Source organism: Equus quagga, chromosome 1, assembly GCF_021613505.1.
Source record: "Equus quagga isolate Etosha38 chromosome 1, UCLA_HA_Equagga_1.0, whole genome shotgun sequence".
Lineage (NCBI taxonomy): Eukaryota > Metazoa > Chordata > Mammalia > Perissodactyla > Equidae > Equus > Equus quagga.
In genome coordinates, this window is record NC_060267.1 from 104,747,071 (window position 1) to 104,761,150 (window position 14,080).

General features: G+C 50.9%; 1 protein-coding gene across 6 annotated transcripts in view; it reads right to left on the reverse strand.

The window, feature by feature from the left end:
* The window catches only part of HRH1 (histamine receptor H1), a 93,345-nt gene extending 79,540 nt beyond the window's left edge, over positions 1–13,805 (reverse strand). For 2 of the 6 annotated variants that reach the window (XM_046641459.1, XM_046641467.1), the window contains exon 1: positions 13,444–13,805. The gene's annotated coding sequence lies outside the window, so the exon portion shown is untranslated. Of the gene's footprint in view, positions 1–504; positions 1,404–13,443 lie in introns of those variants that run through there. The other 4 variants (XM_046641510.1, XM_046641492.1, XM_046641522.1 and 1 more) reach the window with 4 other exon arrangements.
* Positions 13,806–14,080: the final 275 nt, after the last annotated feature.

The window sequence follows — 14,080 nt, forward strand, 5'->3', positions numbered from 1 at the left end:
GGCGCTCCCAGGCACAACTTTCCCTCTCTGAGCCTCAGTTTCCTCCTCTGTAAAATGGGTATAATAACACCCGGTTCGCCGAGCCACAGGGAGAATAGAAAGAAAGAATGGATGCCCAGAGCCTGGCAAAACAAATGCACTCAGATGGGCTGGGACTGCGGTTAGCATCAAACTGGGCGCCTGGGGCGTCTCTGGGAGACGGGAGCCTCGGCCCTTCGGCGTTGGCGGGCGCCCGGAGGCAGACGCTCGGGGCTCGCCCCCGCCAAGTCAGGGGAAGCCACAGGTGTCCGCGCGTCGGGGCGCCGGGGCTGGATCTGAGTACCAGGGAGGGGGCCGGGGGCCGCGCTTCGGGACCCTATCCAAGCCACCCGTGTCGCTGGCTCCCCCAAGCGCGCCCACCCCGCGCCTGCCGGCTCCGGGGGTCTCTGCCGCTCTCAGGGACGCCCGCGCCCGCCCGCGCCCCACGCCCCCGCCGCGGCCCCGGCCAGCCCCGCTCAGACTCACCCGCGCCGGCGCCAGCTCCGGCTCCCGGCAAAGTTTGGCGGTGCTGCGGCCGCGGCGTCCAGGATGCTCAGTGCGTGGCGGCGGGGCGCCGGGGAGGGGGCGGGCCGGGAGGCGGGGCGCCGCGGAGGGGGCGGGCGGGGGGCGGGCCCCGAGTGGCCGGCCGGCCCCGCCCCCGCCGCCAGTTCGCGCTCCGGGGCGGCGCCCACGCCGGGAGGGGGCGCGAGGGGCGCTCCAGCTGGGACGCGCTGTCCGGGTCCCGCCGGGGGTCGGAAGGGCTCCCGCCCGCAACCCGGCCTCCGACTCCGCGCCGCGGCTCTCGGCCGCTCTCGGGGTGTGCGGAGAGAGGTGAAGGAAGGGGCAGACCTTGGCGAGAACCCACCCCCTACACAGGCACACACACAGACACACACACACACACCTGAGGGCAGACAGACAAACAGGTAAGTCAGGTCAAAGAGGCAGAGATAGAAATAGGCAGAGATGAGAACGTTTGGCAGAGTCAACCACAGACCACTGCTAGACAAAGACGAGTGATGCCCCACCTCGTCTTATCCCTGCCAGAGAGGCCACAACAGACAGACAGACAGACAAAGCCAGGCAGACAGACGAGGACCCTACCCCCAGAGGTCTCCTGGGGAACTAGAGAGACCCCCGGCGTGTAGAGCTCCACCCCCTCCGCTGTGTCTCCCCAGCCCCTCCAGGGCGCGGTTCAGGGTTCGCGTTTCAGTTAGCGTCCGCGCCAGGCTGCGCAGAGCGCGGGGCAGAGCTGCAGGAGTGAGGGGCGTGTGGGTCTTCCGCAGATGCCCAGGAGCCGTGGCCCCCGGACTCTGGGGGCCTGAGAATTCCTCCTGGCTGCCTGCATTTCCAGAGCCGGGGGAGAGAGGCGGAGCTTTCTCTCTCAGTACCAGGAAAACTCCACTTGAACCTCTAAACAATTATGGTTTTAGATCTTATTTCAGCATCTCAAAGAGACACCCAAGCTCAGAGGGAGAGGAGGGCTTTTGAGAGGGAGGGATGGGGGGCGGGGTGTGGGGTTGGGCTGTTTCATGGGGTATCAGCCTCCTCTGAGTCGTGGGCAATTCCACTCGGTGGCTGTGGGATCATGGGGAGCTAGTTTGGGGCCCAGCTTCACCACCTATGTATGGTACCTGAGTGACCCCTCTTCCTGGCCTCAGGGTCCACATCTGTGAAAGGAGGGTTACTAAGACCGGCTGTCATTGTGCCTTTCTAAGTGCTTGCTACAGCTGCTCACTCGTTTAATCCTGGCAACACCTTGGATGAGTAGGAGCTATTATTATCCCTAGTTTACAGAGGAGAAAAGTGGGGTACAGAGAGGTTAAGTAACTTACTCAAGGTTACACAGGAGAACTGGGAATCCCCCCTGTGAAGCCTGGCTACTAGATCCAAAGTCATATTTCTGTTCTATAATCGTCATCTCAATGGGGTTGCTGGGAAGTTTCATGACATCATTTATGTAAAGGTCTTAGCAAGTGCTCCATACATGGTAGCTCATAGACTAATGAGGCTGTCTGTAAAGTGGCAATTAAAGGGCTGATGGTGATACCCAGAAATAGGAGACTGCAGATTCAGGATAGCTGACAGGCAATGTTTCCATCCTGGGTACCAGCTCTGACCTCGATGAATCAGAGAGGCAAGGAATTCCCGGTCTGTTCATCTGACCATCACTGTGTACGTGAGCATAACCCCATAACTGGGACTCATTCTGAATCCATGGTAAACTCCTTCCCATCTCCTGGTGATTCTCCAGGCTCTCTCTTCTACACTCTACCAGACTATGCGCCCTTTGGAACCGAGTTAGCACCCGGGGTAGGAACTGTCAGAAACTCTCAGGGAAATGCATTTCTGCCCTCCATAGCTGTGGGGCTGACAGGAGTGAGGGGAAAACCCCCCAGAGAAGGCTGGGTTCACATCCATCCCCTCTTTCTCTCCTTTCTGCAATTCAGCAAAGGCTCAATTATTTGAAATTTCTCTCCAAAGTTTCACTTCCTGGGCTCCTTTTAGGACTGCTAAGCCCATAGTAATCAGCATTTTCAGCAACATCAGCATTTTAGAAACAGTATGTCAGACACTGTTGGAAGTCCTGGTGACCAGGGGAGGTGTTGTTTTGTTGTGGCATTTGGAACTGATGTGTCATGAGAGAACTCAGGCCATATCCTGGGTGTGTGGGGTGACGAGAGGGTGGCCAACTTCCTAACAATGTACCTGCAGCAGAAGAAAAAGTATAGCTAGCTTTCATGTCACACCCCCCGCATGCCAGGCTCTATTCTAAGAGCATTACATGATCTAATTCATCTACTCCTCACAATTCCACGAGGTAGGAACTATTATCATCCTATTTTGCAGATGAGAAAACTGAGGCACAGAGAGGTGAAGAGACTTGTTCAGTGTATGGCCAGCAAGTCATTCCAAGATCAGATGGATAGGAAGCAGCTGAACCAGGTCTGGAACCTGGATTGGTCTGGCACTGTGAGCCTGTTCCTGCTTCTGTGTCTGTGGAAGAAAGTTAGAAAAGGGGAACCTCCTGAGCCCTGGGTAGAGATGAGGGTACAGATTAAACAGAGGTAGATTAAAAATATCTGCGCTGCCAGCTGTTGGCTCTGTGCTCACTTCGCTCTCCAAGCCTCAGTGTGCTCATCTGTGAAATGAGAATAATAATGCCTACGTCATGTCCAGGATTTCAGTAATGATTCTTTTGATTGCAGGTAACATAAACTCGCTTATAACCAGCTTCAGCCAAAAAGGGTTTTGGACTGAAAAATTTAGGAGGTAGTTCTAGATTCAGACACAGTCCATGCCAGAAGCTCAAGGGAGGTTGTCGTGAATCTGTCCCTTCTGTCTCTTGACTGTTTTCTTTCATGTCAGGTTTATTAGCAGGCTGGGTCTCTCCACAAGGAGGCAGAAATGGCCAATTAAGCAACCTCAAGGCAAAATGATGACTTCCTTCCCAAAACTTCCAGCAGAAATCCCAGGATTGGGGCTGGCCTCGTGGCTTAGTGGTTAAAGTTCTGCATGCTCCACTATGGTGGCCTGGGTTTGAAGGTTCGGATCCCAGGCGTGGATGCTGTGGAGGCATCCCACATACAAAGTAGAGGAAGATTGGCGCAGATGTTAGCTCAGGGCTAATCTTCAAGCCAAAAAAAAATCCCAGGTTGAGCTCCCATTGGCCTGGCGTGGGTCACATGCCCAGCCCTGAAACCATCCTGGCTGCTCTGATTGGCCAAGCCTGAGTCACATGCCTCCACCAGGAGTCAGGGGGTGGGGTCAGCCCCTCCTAAGTCACAGGGACCGGGGTGGGTGAGGGATGGTTCTCTAAAGGAAAATCAGGGTGTGTTTAGCAGAATAACAGGCACTGGGGCTGGACAGGCACAGATGCCCGCTTCCTCACGGAACTATGGTTAGGATTAAATCCGATCGTGTGTGCAAAGTGTTTAGCTCTGGTGGGTGCTCAGGAGCTGAGTCACCTCCTTTCTTTCCTCTCATCTGAGAAACAGAATTCACCAAATTCAGGCCAATTGCTTCCTTGTTCTCTTGGGGAAACTAAGAAGATCCAGAGAGGGGAAGAGACTTGCCCAAGGTGACCCAGTAACCAGCTGCAGAAGCCAGTCGCTCAATCATAGAACCCCTGTCTCCTGACCTCAAACAAATTCTTCTGAAACAAATTCTTCTTAAAGTCTAGCTGAGAACTTTAAGATCCCCGCTAACCAAGGGAGCTATCTTTGCATTGCAAAGGGAAGACTGGAAAATTGCAAAGCCCTTCAAACCCAGAGGAAATGCATGCCACTGAGGTTGGGCTCCCGGGCTGTGCAACAAGCTATGGACAGGGTAGACCGGAGCAGAGTGCCTGGTCTGGCTCCCACTCCATCACATTATGGATGCAGCCATTTCCTCTGGGGACTCTGCCCTCTGGGTGCTAAGAGGTCCAAGTGGTCATTCTTCATTTAGCTGCCCAAAGTAGGCAAGACCACCCTTCCTCTGTTTTATTTCCTGCTCAGTTTGTGAGAGCAGAAGTGCATCCTTAGGGCCAAAGGGTCAAGTAGCAAGCCTGCTATTTAGAGTTGTCAAAATTGACCCTTCCAGGCTGGCCGGGACCCAGTTCCAAAGCTTCTGGCCTTGGACAGCTAGTCTGACTTCCCGGTCTGAAGTTAGTCAGATTGGCCTGCGCGAAAACATCTTTGTTTAAAGGAAGGCGAGCAAGAAAGGCAGATATCAAGGTGGAATGGCGAGACCGGGTCCCTCCATCCCCCTTAAGTGAAGCGCGGACGTGTAGCGTCACACTGCAGGAGAAAGTGTAGGTCACCCTCTGGCCTTCCTTGGGGGCGGTTTGGAGCCAGATGTGGAGAACTTTAAAAATGCTCAGTCTGTTATTCCTGAGCAAATAATCATGGAGCTCACCAAGATATGCATGAAGATGCTCATTACTATCATTGTGTGTGATGGTAAAAGATTGAACAATGCAAATGTCTAACCATAGGGGACGGGTTAAGTAAATTACGGTACATCAATGGGATGCACTAGTATACAGATGCTAAGATCACATCAGAGAATACGGAATTATGTGAAAACTGATCATGGTGTGTGGATGTTAAGTTAAAAAAGCAAGTTATAAGAGACTAAGTGTGCTTAAATTCATTTGGTGAAAAAAAATACCTATTCATGTATTAAAAAGCTTTATGTAGTTATATCTGGGATAGGTGGGAAGGAGAGGAAAATTTGTGGGTGCTTTTGGTTTTACTTATCTGTATTTTCTAGCATTTCTTTAGTAAATTCCCACTACTTTGTTAATTAGGAGAAATGCCCAATAATTTTATAAAAGGATTTGTGTTTGGTTTCATTTTGGAAAAGCACTTTCGTTTATTAAAATATCACAACCAGAAGTGAGATTAAATTTCTCTCTCTCTCTCTCTGGCTAGGACGCGTGGAGAGGAATGGGGAGGGAGCAGCAGCAACAGCCGCAGAGCAGTGCAGCGCAAGAAGGTTGCTGAGCCCAGGAGACTGAACCCGTTTGCTGTGTGACCCTGAGCAAGTCACTCAGCATCTCTGGGCCTCAGTTGCTACATCCATAAAATGAAGCATTTGGTTACATTATCTCTGGAATTCTTCCCAAGCCTGAAATTCTATGTGTGGATAAGTTGGGTGAGCTCCAATGAATGTTTATATATGCTCCAGGAGAACATGTAATGGCCCAGAAACGTGTTCAGCATAAATTATTTTTGTCTCTCCAGCCCTGTGAGACTGCTGAAAACTCTGCTTAGCTTCTGTTCTTCTTAGCGTCTGCTTTCTGCTCAGCTTCTCAGTCTTTCCATCTAGCTCCCTAGGAACTGGTAAATTCATGGGAAAAAGCACATAGAAAGCTGGGGTCACCTCCATGTGTTTCTCTTCACTCTGGGATCTTGGTCCTTCAAGTCCTGGCTTCCTGGAGAGCTCTTTGGTGCCTTCTAACAGATTTAATTTTCTTTTTAACAATTTTATCCAGATTTTCTAGTTGTTTATTGAGAGGATTGATCTCTACAAGCTCGTTTGTCATGGGCAGAAGTAGAAGTCCCTTCATGTGTTATTAAGTGAAAATGCTGTCATAAAATGGTGTGGACGGTGGGATTCTATTTATATGCAAACACATGCATGTGTTTATGCAGAAGAAATAGAGAAAGAACAAAAGCTACACACAGCGCTCATCTCTAGCTAGGTTTTCATTTTTTAACATTTAGTTATATTTTTCAACTTTTGTACAATGGACACTGAGAATGTCCAAACTGGGGTTGACTTTGGAGGCCACTTACACCCATTTTTAAAACGGGTAAACTGAAGTCAAGAACATTTAAGTTCATTTCAACTTAACCATTATTGGAGGCTTGCTGCGGGCAGAGAACCATGTGAGGGGCCTTGGAGCACCCAGAGGAACGTAACACCTGGTCACTTATTCCTCCATCTTGAGGGTCTCCAACGTGTGCTGGACTGTGGATGTGAGGGTGGAGATGGCAAGAATCTGCCCCCAAGATACTCTAGCTGGGGAGAAGGATCTCCAAATAAACCATCCGAGGAATGGTGTGATGAAGGCTACAGTGACGATGTGGCAGAGACTGTGGGTTGCCTCTTAATAACCATTCTTCCAGTCTCCAACTAAAAGATTATATTTCCATCCTCCCTTGATGCAAGTTGTGGTCATGTGACTAAATTTTGGCCAATGAGATGTAAGGGGAAATGTTGTGGGGATTTCTGGGGCATCTTTTTAAAGGGAACAAGCAAACTTCCCTTTCCTTTTTTCTGCTGTTTGGGATGTAGATGTGATGGCTGGAGCTTTAGGAGCCATTCTGACCCATAATGTCACTGTCGCCTTGGTAAGGGAGCCCCATACTAGGAGGATGGAATAGATGAAATAGCCTTAGTCACTGACACCATGGAGTTACCATATCAGCCCTGGGTTGCCTGTCTCCTTCTTTTTTTTTTTTTTTTTGCATGAGAAAGAAATAAACTTCTATCTTGCTTATGCCACTGTTGTTTTGGATTTTCTCTTAGAGGCAGATAAGCCCAATCCTAATTTATACAAATCCTAAAAATAAAGTGCTATGGGAACAAAGAAATGGAGGGAGGGAGGAATAACTATGTCCATTCTTAAGCATCACGGAAGTCAGCGTAAGTGTGAAGGATGTGAAGAGTTCGCCAGGGCGATGGGCAGGATTAAGAAGGAAGAGAGTGGGGCTGGCCCGGTGGCACAGTGGTTAGGTTTGCATGTTCCACTTCGGCAGCCCGGGGTTCGCCGGTTCGGATCCCAGGTGCGGACATGGCACTGCTTGGCAAGCCATGCTGTGGCAGGCATCTCACATATAAAGTAGAGGAAGATGGGCATGGATGTTAGCTCAGGGCCAGTCTTCCTCAAAAACAAAAAAAGTAGGAAGAGGGTTTCTGGCAGAGTGGACCATGCAGGGAGCATGGGCACAGGGCTGGGAAAGTGCACTGGGGTGTTGGAGTGAAGCAGCCTGGATTCCAATCCCATCACAATTTTTAGCAAGTCACTTCACCACTCTGGGCCTCAGTTTCCCCATCTGTAAAATGGGGATAATAACAGTGTCAACCTTATTGAGTCAGAGTGAGGATTACATTAGTGGGAGTGAGGATTGCATAAGTTGATGCATATAAAGTGCCTGGCAGATGGGGAGTGGTCAGTCAAGGCTGGTGTTACGTGCTTATCTGTAAAATGGGATAATCACAGTCCCACCGTAGGGTGGCCAAGGTGTGGAGCACAGCGCAGGGCTTTATGCACAGTGGGCGCTCCACTACAGCCCTCTTTCTCTCCCTTCCCTCAAGATGTCGCCAATCAATATTAAACAATTCATCACCAAGCCCTACTCTGTGCCTGGCCCTATGCCAGGAGGTCGCTGATTCCAGGACGAGTCAGACCTCATCCCTGCCATCTCGAGGAGAGGAAAGGAGCATAGAGAGACCAGCGTAAGACAGTGTGAAAGTGCCACCGAGGTCCAGTTGCAGTCCACGTACCCAGATGAGCAAAACAGCTCACTTTATTTTCTGCTGGGTGAGCTCAGTCTCTGCTGTCATCTCCCATTTCGGGGGGGTGCGGGGGTAACTGTAACCTCAGGTAAATTGAGTTGTTCCTGTTTCCCGGGGGCAGTATCTCAGTTCTAGAGATCCTTTGGGCAGCCTCTGGGGCGCATCATTGTTTATCCACGCTGGCATCTGTTGAGACATCTCTGTTCCTAGCTGAGGTCACGCAGCCACACAGGTGGCTGCTAAGTGGTCCCTTGTTCCTAAGCCTCATCCCCTCTCTCAGCTGCTTCCAGGGCCCTCCCAAGGGCACCGGAACCATCGCTCAGCTCCCGTGGCCCCTGGGGCAGAGAGCTCTGTCAGACACACGAGGTTCCTCTGCTCAGCGCACGCAGCCGGTTCTCCTCTAGAGAGCCCGCCTAGGCAAAGAGCACAGGTCCTACATGGTTTCTACATGCAATTTCCTTGAACTTCTCTGAGGATTTGGGGTCTGTCTCCCAGCTCGGGGCCATGCCCCGAGAAGGGGCAGGTTCAGTGGCCCCTTCCCCTGGGGCTGGTACCCTCCTCCTGCCTGGCTGCTGTTGCTCCAGCTCTCTCGCCCTTGTCTGGAAACTCTTGTCTAGTTCAGGGAGGCGGAGCCTTGCTCCCAAATCCCGTGCATCTTCCCGTAAGAGTCACGTCGTCAATGCACGGGAGCCTTTTCCTGCTGCCCTTGAGGACCTAGACTCTTGAAACTCCAAAGCCAGGAAGAGACTCTGGTTTCTCTTTTTCTGGAGGGCCAGAAAAGGACAGTAGCCTTGAGACAGTAGCCTAAGTTGGAGGGATGGAAGGCTCTTGGTTAACAGAAACCAGCAAGAATGAAAAACGACCCAAAGAGCTGCCTCCACGCCCCCACCAGGGTGGCTGAAATTAAGAAGACTGACAACAGCAAGTGTTGGCAGGTTGTGGAGCCACTGGAACTCTCCCACACGCCTGGTGGGAATGCAAAGTGGTACAGGCACTTGGGGACACTGCACGGCCACTTTAACAAGCATAGATCTGCCCCATGACCCAGAAGTTGTACTCCTAGGCTTATCTTGAAGATAAACAAAAACATATGTTCACGAAAGACGGTACAGAAAGCATAACAGCTTGAGTCATACTAGTCCAAACTGGAAACAGCTCAAATATCCACCATCAGAAGTTTGAAGAAACAACTTGTGGTACCTCCATTCTATGGGATACAGCAATAAAAGTAGATGGACAATTGCCGCCCACAACAACATGGAAGAAAGTCCAAATCGTTATTTTGAATAAAAGAAACCAAACAAAAAAGAAAATATACAATTCTACCATATGAAGTTCAATCGCTGGCAGAACTAATCGATGGTTTTAGGAGGGGTTGCCTCTGGGGGGAGGGGAGAGGGAGGGGCTGTGTGGACCTAGAAGGGACACCGGAAGCGAGTGCTGGAGAAGGTCTATACTTTGATCTTTGGGATGGTAACACGGGCATATAGATAGGTAAAAATTTTAATCTTCGTGCATTTTATTATATGTAAATTATACCTCAATTAAAAAAAATCTAATTTTCCTTAAAAAACACAGAGGCTAACATTTAAAAAATAATACGCTACCCTCGGTGCTAGAAACAGGTAAGCACGCAGTACTGTGAGAGCCCGGGAGAGGCAACACCCGCACTGTGTGTGGGGAGGGGATGGGACAGAGGGGGCCCCCAAGGAAGGCTTCCCGGTGGAAGTGATGGCTAGACTGCACTTGGAAGGACTTGAGCTGAAGGTCAAGCAAAGAAGAAGCCTAAGGATACTGCAGGTGCGGGAACGGCACGCAAAGGTGCTGGGGGGTCCCAGGAGAACTGGCCTGAGAGAGGTGGGGTGTGAGGCGGCACACGGCAGCAGGAGCCGGATCTGACCGAGCTCATAGACCAAAGGGAGGCGTGAAGACGTCAGATCTGCACTTTGGCAAAGCTCACCCGGGAAGTAGGGAGGAAGGTGGTGCAGAGGCGGCTGCCACCATCCAACAGGTAGGGAAGTGTGGCTTGAACCAGGGCAGGGGCAAAGGGGATTGAGGTGGGAGAAAAGCTTCCAGGGATCCTGAGGAAGAAGGCTTTGTAAACCACCACACTGGGGGACAGGGAGAGGAAACAGCTAAGGAGCCTCCTGGGCTCTTGCCCTTCACGTCAGGGTGGAGCCATTTGCTGAGAAAAAGATTGGAGGAGGTAACATCTGGAAGAGTGGTAGTGGCTGGCCAGATATTGTTTTTGCCTGTTCGGCCCTTGCTCCCCTTTTTCTCATGACAGAACCCTGCTTTTTGTAGGGAGAACTACTCCTTCCTACCCTCAGGCCACGTACCTAGAGTGAGGGTGACCCCACCTCTCAGCTGCAAGACATGTGGCCCTCGCCTGGCCAATCAGCACGTTCCAGCTCTCCGGGGAAACACTGGGACTGGTTCAGGGATGGGCACGTGACCCAGATGGACCCACTGAGAGTGAGCCCTGGAAATTCTGCTGGAACTCTTGGGAAAGAAGCCTGTCTTTTCTGCTGGGGGTGCTGAGCTGGTGGAACCTGGAGCTGCTGATGGCCGTCTTTGCCACCAAGCAGGGGAAAGCCTGCCTGAGGATGAAGCCAGCTCTTGAGAATGAGAAAGAATGAGAGCCAAAAAAATGAGAGAGTGGTATGTCTGATGATATTGTTGGAGCCCCTAGATCCAGCCAAGCCTGAAGCCTAACCTGGCCTTTTCATCTTTGTGAGCAAATGTATTCTCTTCTTGGAGTAATTCTATTTGAGTTGGGCTTTTCATCACTTCTAACTGAAAGAGTTAATAATGAATATAGGCTCCACTAAAATGCTTTTGTGTGGGTACAGAGCTTCTGTTTGGGAGGATGAGAAAGTTTTGGAAATGGATACTGGTAATGATTGCACAACATTGTGAATGTACTTAATGCCAGTGAATCGAACACTTAAAAATTGGTTAAAATGGTAAATTTTATGTTAGTATATTTTACCATAATTTAAAATTTTTTTTTAAAAAGCTCCCATAAATATGCTTACATAAGCTTTAGGTAAAGCTGTAAACATAAAATGGCTTCACGGAAGATGTGCATTTTGAGATGGAGCTTGAAAGATAACTGAGCAAGATCTGGTGTGGAAGCGGGGGTATTTGAGGTGGAGGGAACGGCACAAACAAACCCTTGGAGGGAGGAAAGTAAAATTTGCATCCAGGGGAGAGTGAGTGGTCAAGTTGGCCTGAGTGGTTAGCTCCATGGAACCTCCCCCCTGCCCCACCCCGCCCCGGCAGGTGAGCATGGTGTTAGGAACACATGTTTGGCCCCTCTGCCCCCATTCATATGTTGAAGTGCTAACCCAGTCCCAGGGTGATGGTGTTTGCAGGCGGGGCTTTTTGAGGTCATTAGGGTTGGACGAGGTCATGAGGGTGGGGCCTCAGCATGGGATTAGCGGCCTTATAAGAAGAGACACCAGACTCACTTCCTCTCTCCGTGTGCACACCCAGAGGCGAGGCCAGGCGAGGACACAGCGAGAAGGCAGCCAGCTACGAGCCAGGAGGAGGGTTCTCACCAGAACTAAACCCTGCTGCCACCCTGATCTCGGGCTTCCCGCCTCCAGAACTGTGAGAGGATAAATTTCTGTTCTTTAAGCCACCGAGTCTCAGGTATTTCATGGCAGCCCAAGCAGGCTAAGACACATGACGTTGTACATTTTACAGATGGAGACGCCGAGGTCCAGAGAAGTTAGGTAATTCTCTGAGTCACACAGCCTTTAAGTGTCAGAGCCCAGGTGAAAACCTGGCAATTGGGTGTTTTGACAGGTGCACAGGGATGATGGGAGGCCAGTGGGGTTCCTCTGAGGGAGGTTCCCGGAAGAGGGGAGCAGAGTTTTGAAATGGGGAGGTGGCTTGGTGGAGAGGCTGGGGCATGGGAGGGTCTGAGACGGGGCAGAGTGAGTCCTCAGGAGGCTGCCAGGGGTGTGTGAGGGCAAAAAGGAATCGTAGCTGGAGTGGAAAGAATGAGCAAGTTCTGGGTGTGGACGAGGCCTGGCTTAAGGAATCCGAGAGGTGGAACTGTGGCTGGGTTGTGTGGAGCGAGAGATCTTGGCCCTGGGGCCAAAGTCAACCACTGCGCCTAAAATAGGAAGAGGGGCTAATTTTGCCTTTTGGGTGGTTGTAGTTTATTCACAATTTTGCTCAACCATCACCACTATCCATTTCCAGAACTTTTCCATCACTCCAAGAAAACAACTCTGTCTCCCGGTTCCCTCTTCCCCCATTTCCTGACAACCACTAGTCTACTTTCTGTCTCTGTAGATGTCCCTATTCTGCACTGTCACATAAACGGAATCAGCTCTGCAGTATGTACCTAATGGGACTGCCTTCTTTCACTTAGCATACTGTTTTCAGGTTTACCCGTGTTGTAGCCTGTGCCAGGATTCCGTTCCTTCTTATGGCTGAGTACTATCCAGTGAACGCACAGTCCTTAACTGGCATATCCATTCATTAGTTGATGGACACTTGGGTTTCCTCCCTTTGGCTGTTATGGGTAATCTGCTGTGAACATTCTTGTACAAGTTTTTGTGTGACTCTATGCCTTTTATTCTCTTGCTTATATACCTGGGAATGGAATTGCTGAATTATATGGTAATTCTGTTTTAACTTTTTGAGGAACCACCAACCCGATTTCCAGAACAGCTACACCACTTTACCTCTCTTGGGCAATGTTCCAGGGTCCCAGAGTCTCTCCATCCTTGCCAACACTTGTCTGTTTCTTTTCTTTTATTACAGCCATCCTAGTGGGTGTGAAGTGGCATCTCACTGTGATTTTTATTTGCGTTTCCCTAGTGACTAATGATATCGAGCATCTTTTTATGAGTTTATTGGCTATTGGTATATCTTCTTTGGAGAAATGTCTCTTTGGATCCTTTGCCCATTTTTTAGTTGGGTTGTCTGCCTTTTTATTGTTGATTTGTAAGAATTCTTTATATATTCTAGATACTGGATCCATATCAGATATAGGATTTGCAAATATTTTCTCCCCTTCCCTGGGGGTCCCCTTTTTCTAATTTACACCAGGGCTTCTTCAGGGCTGATAGGGACCTTAACCCCTCAGCCAGAGCACCAGACACTCTCTCACTGTGAAAACAGAAACAGTCTCTCAGAGGGCTCGCCGGGAGAGGACGTGGTAGCGTCTCCATCTCTTTACGGTGGGTTCTCCACGGCCAGGCACTCAGGGTATAAACTGAAGATAACATGGCCCCTCCCTCTCGCGTTCCCCATTTCATGAAGGATACCTACAATCACCCAGACTCTCAAGCCCAAAACTCAGGCGGGGCCTTCACTCCGCCCCTCTCAGGCCACCATCCAATCAGCCACCACAGCCGGTCACCCCCCACGCCCTCCGGTTTAGGCCACGGTTACCTGAATGATTTCAACAGCTTCACAATTGTCTGCAGACCTTACGGCTTGCTTCCTCCAGTCGGTTCTCCCCTGCGTCAGCACACGAGCGGAGTGACTTTTCTTAAGTGGAAATCCCATCGTGGGGCTCCCCTTGTGGACAACTTCTCAGTGGCTGTTGTCAAGAGAAGAGGTGCCAGGCCTGCCTGAGTGCTTCTTGCTCCCACCGTTCTCTCCACCCTCCTTCTTAAAGTGACTCAGCCCGACTGAAGCTTCTCCCAGTTTCCCGGCTCACCCGCCCCCACGCTGGGCAGAAATCATTCGCTCTGAAATAGGGGCTAGTAAAGAAATGGCAGCGGGAGTTCCAGAACGGGTCACAGGTTAGGCGGCAACTGGTGGGGGAGGAGCCAGGGGGTTTGTGTGGGGAAGGGCAAGGAAGGACGACGTGAGGGGAGGGAACCTCGCTCACACGTGTGCGGTGACACGCTTGGACATGTGTGGACACGCGGGCCCGCCTGGTCCTCGTCTGAGTCACCCAGACTCTCCTGGGCGTGTGAGAGCCTGAGTCAGCCTGGGGGTGGGGCCGCTTACACTGGCCCACTCGGAGCCTCCTACAATCCCCTAACCCAAGTGCCGGAGAGGCCGGCAGAGACCCTGCGGC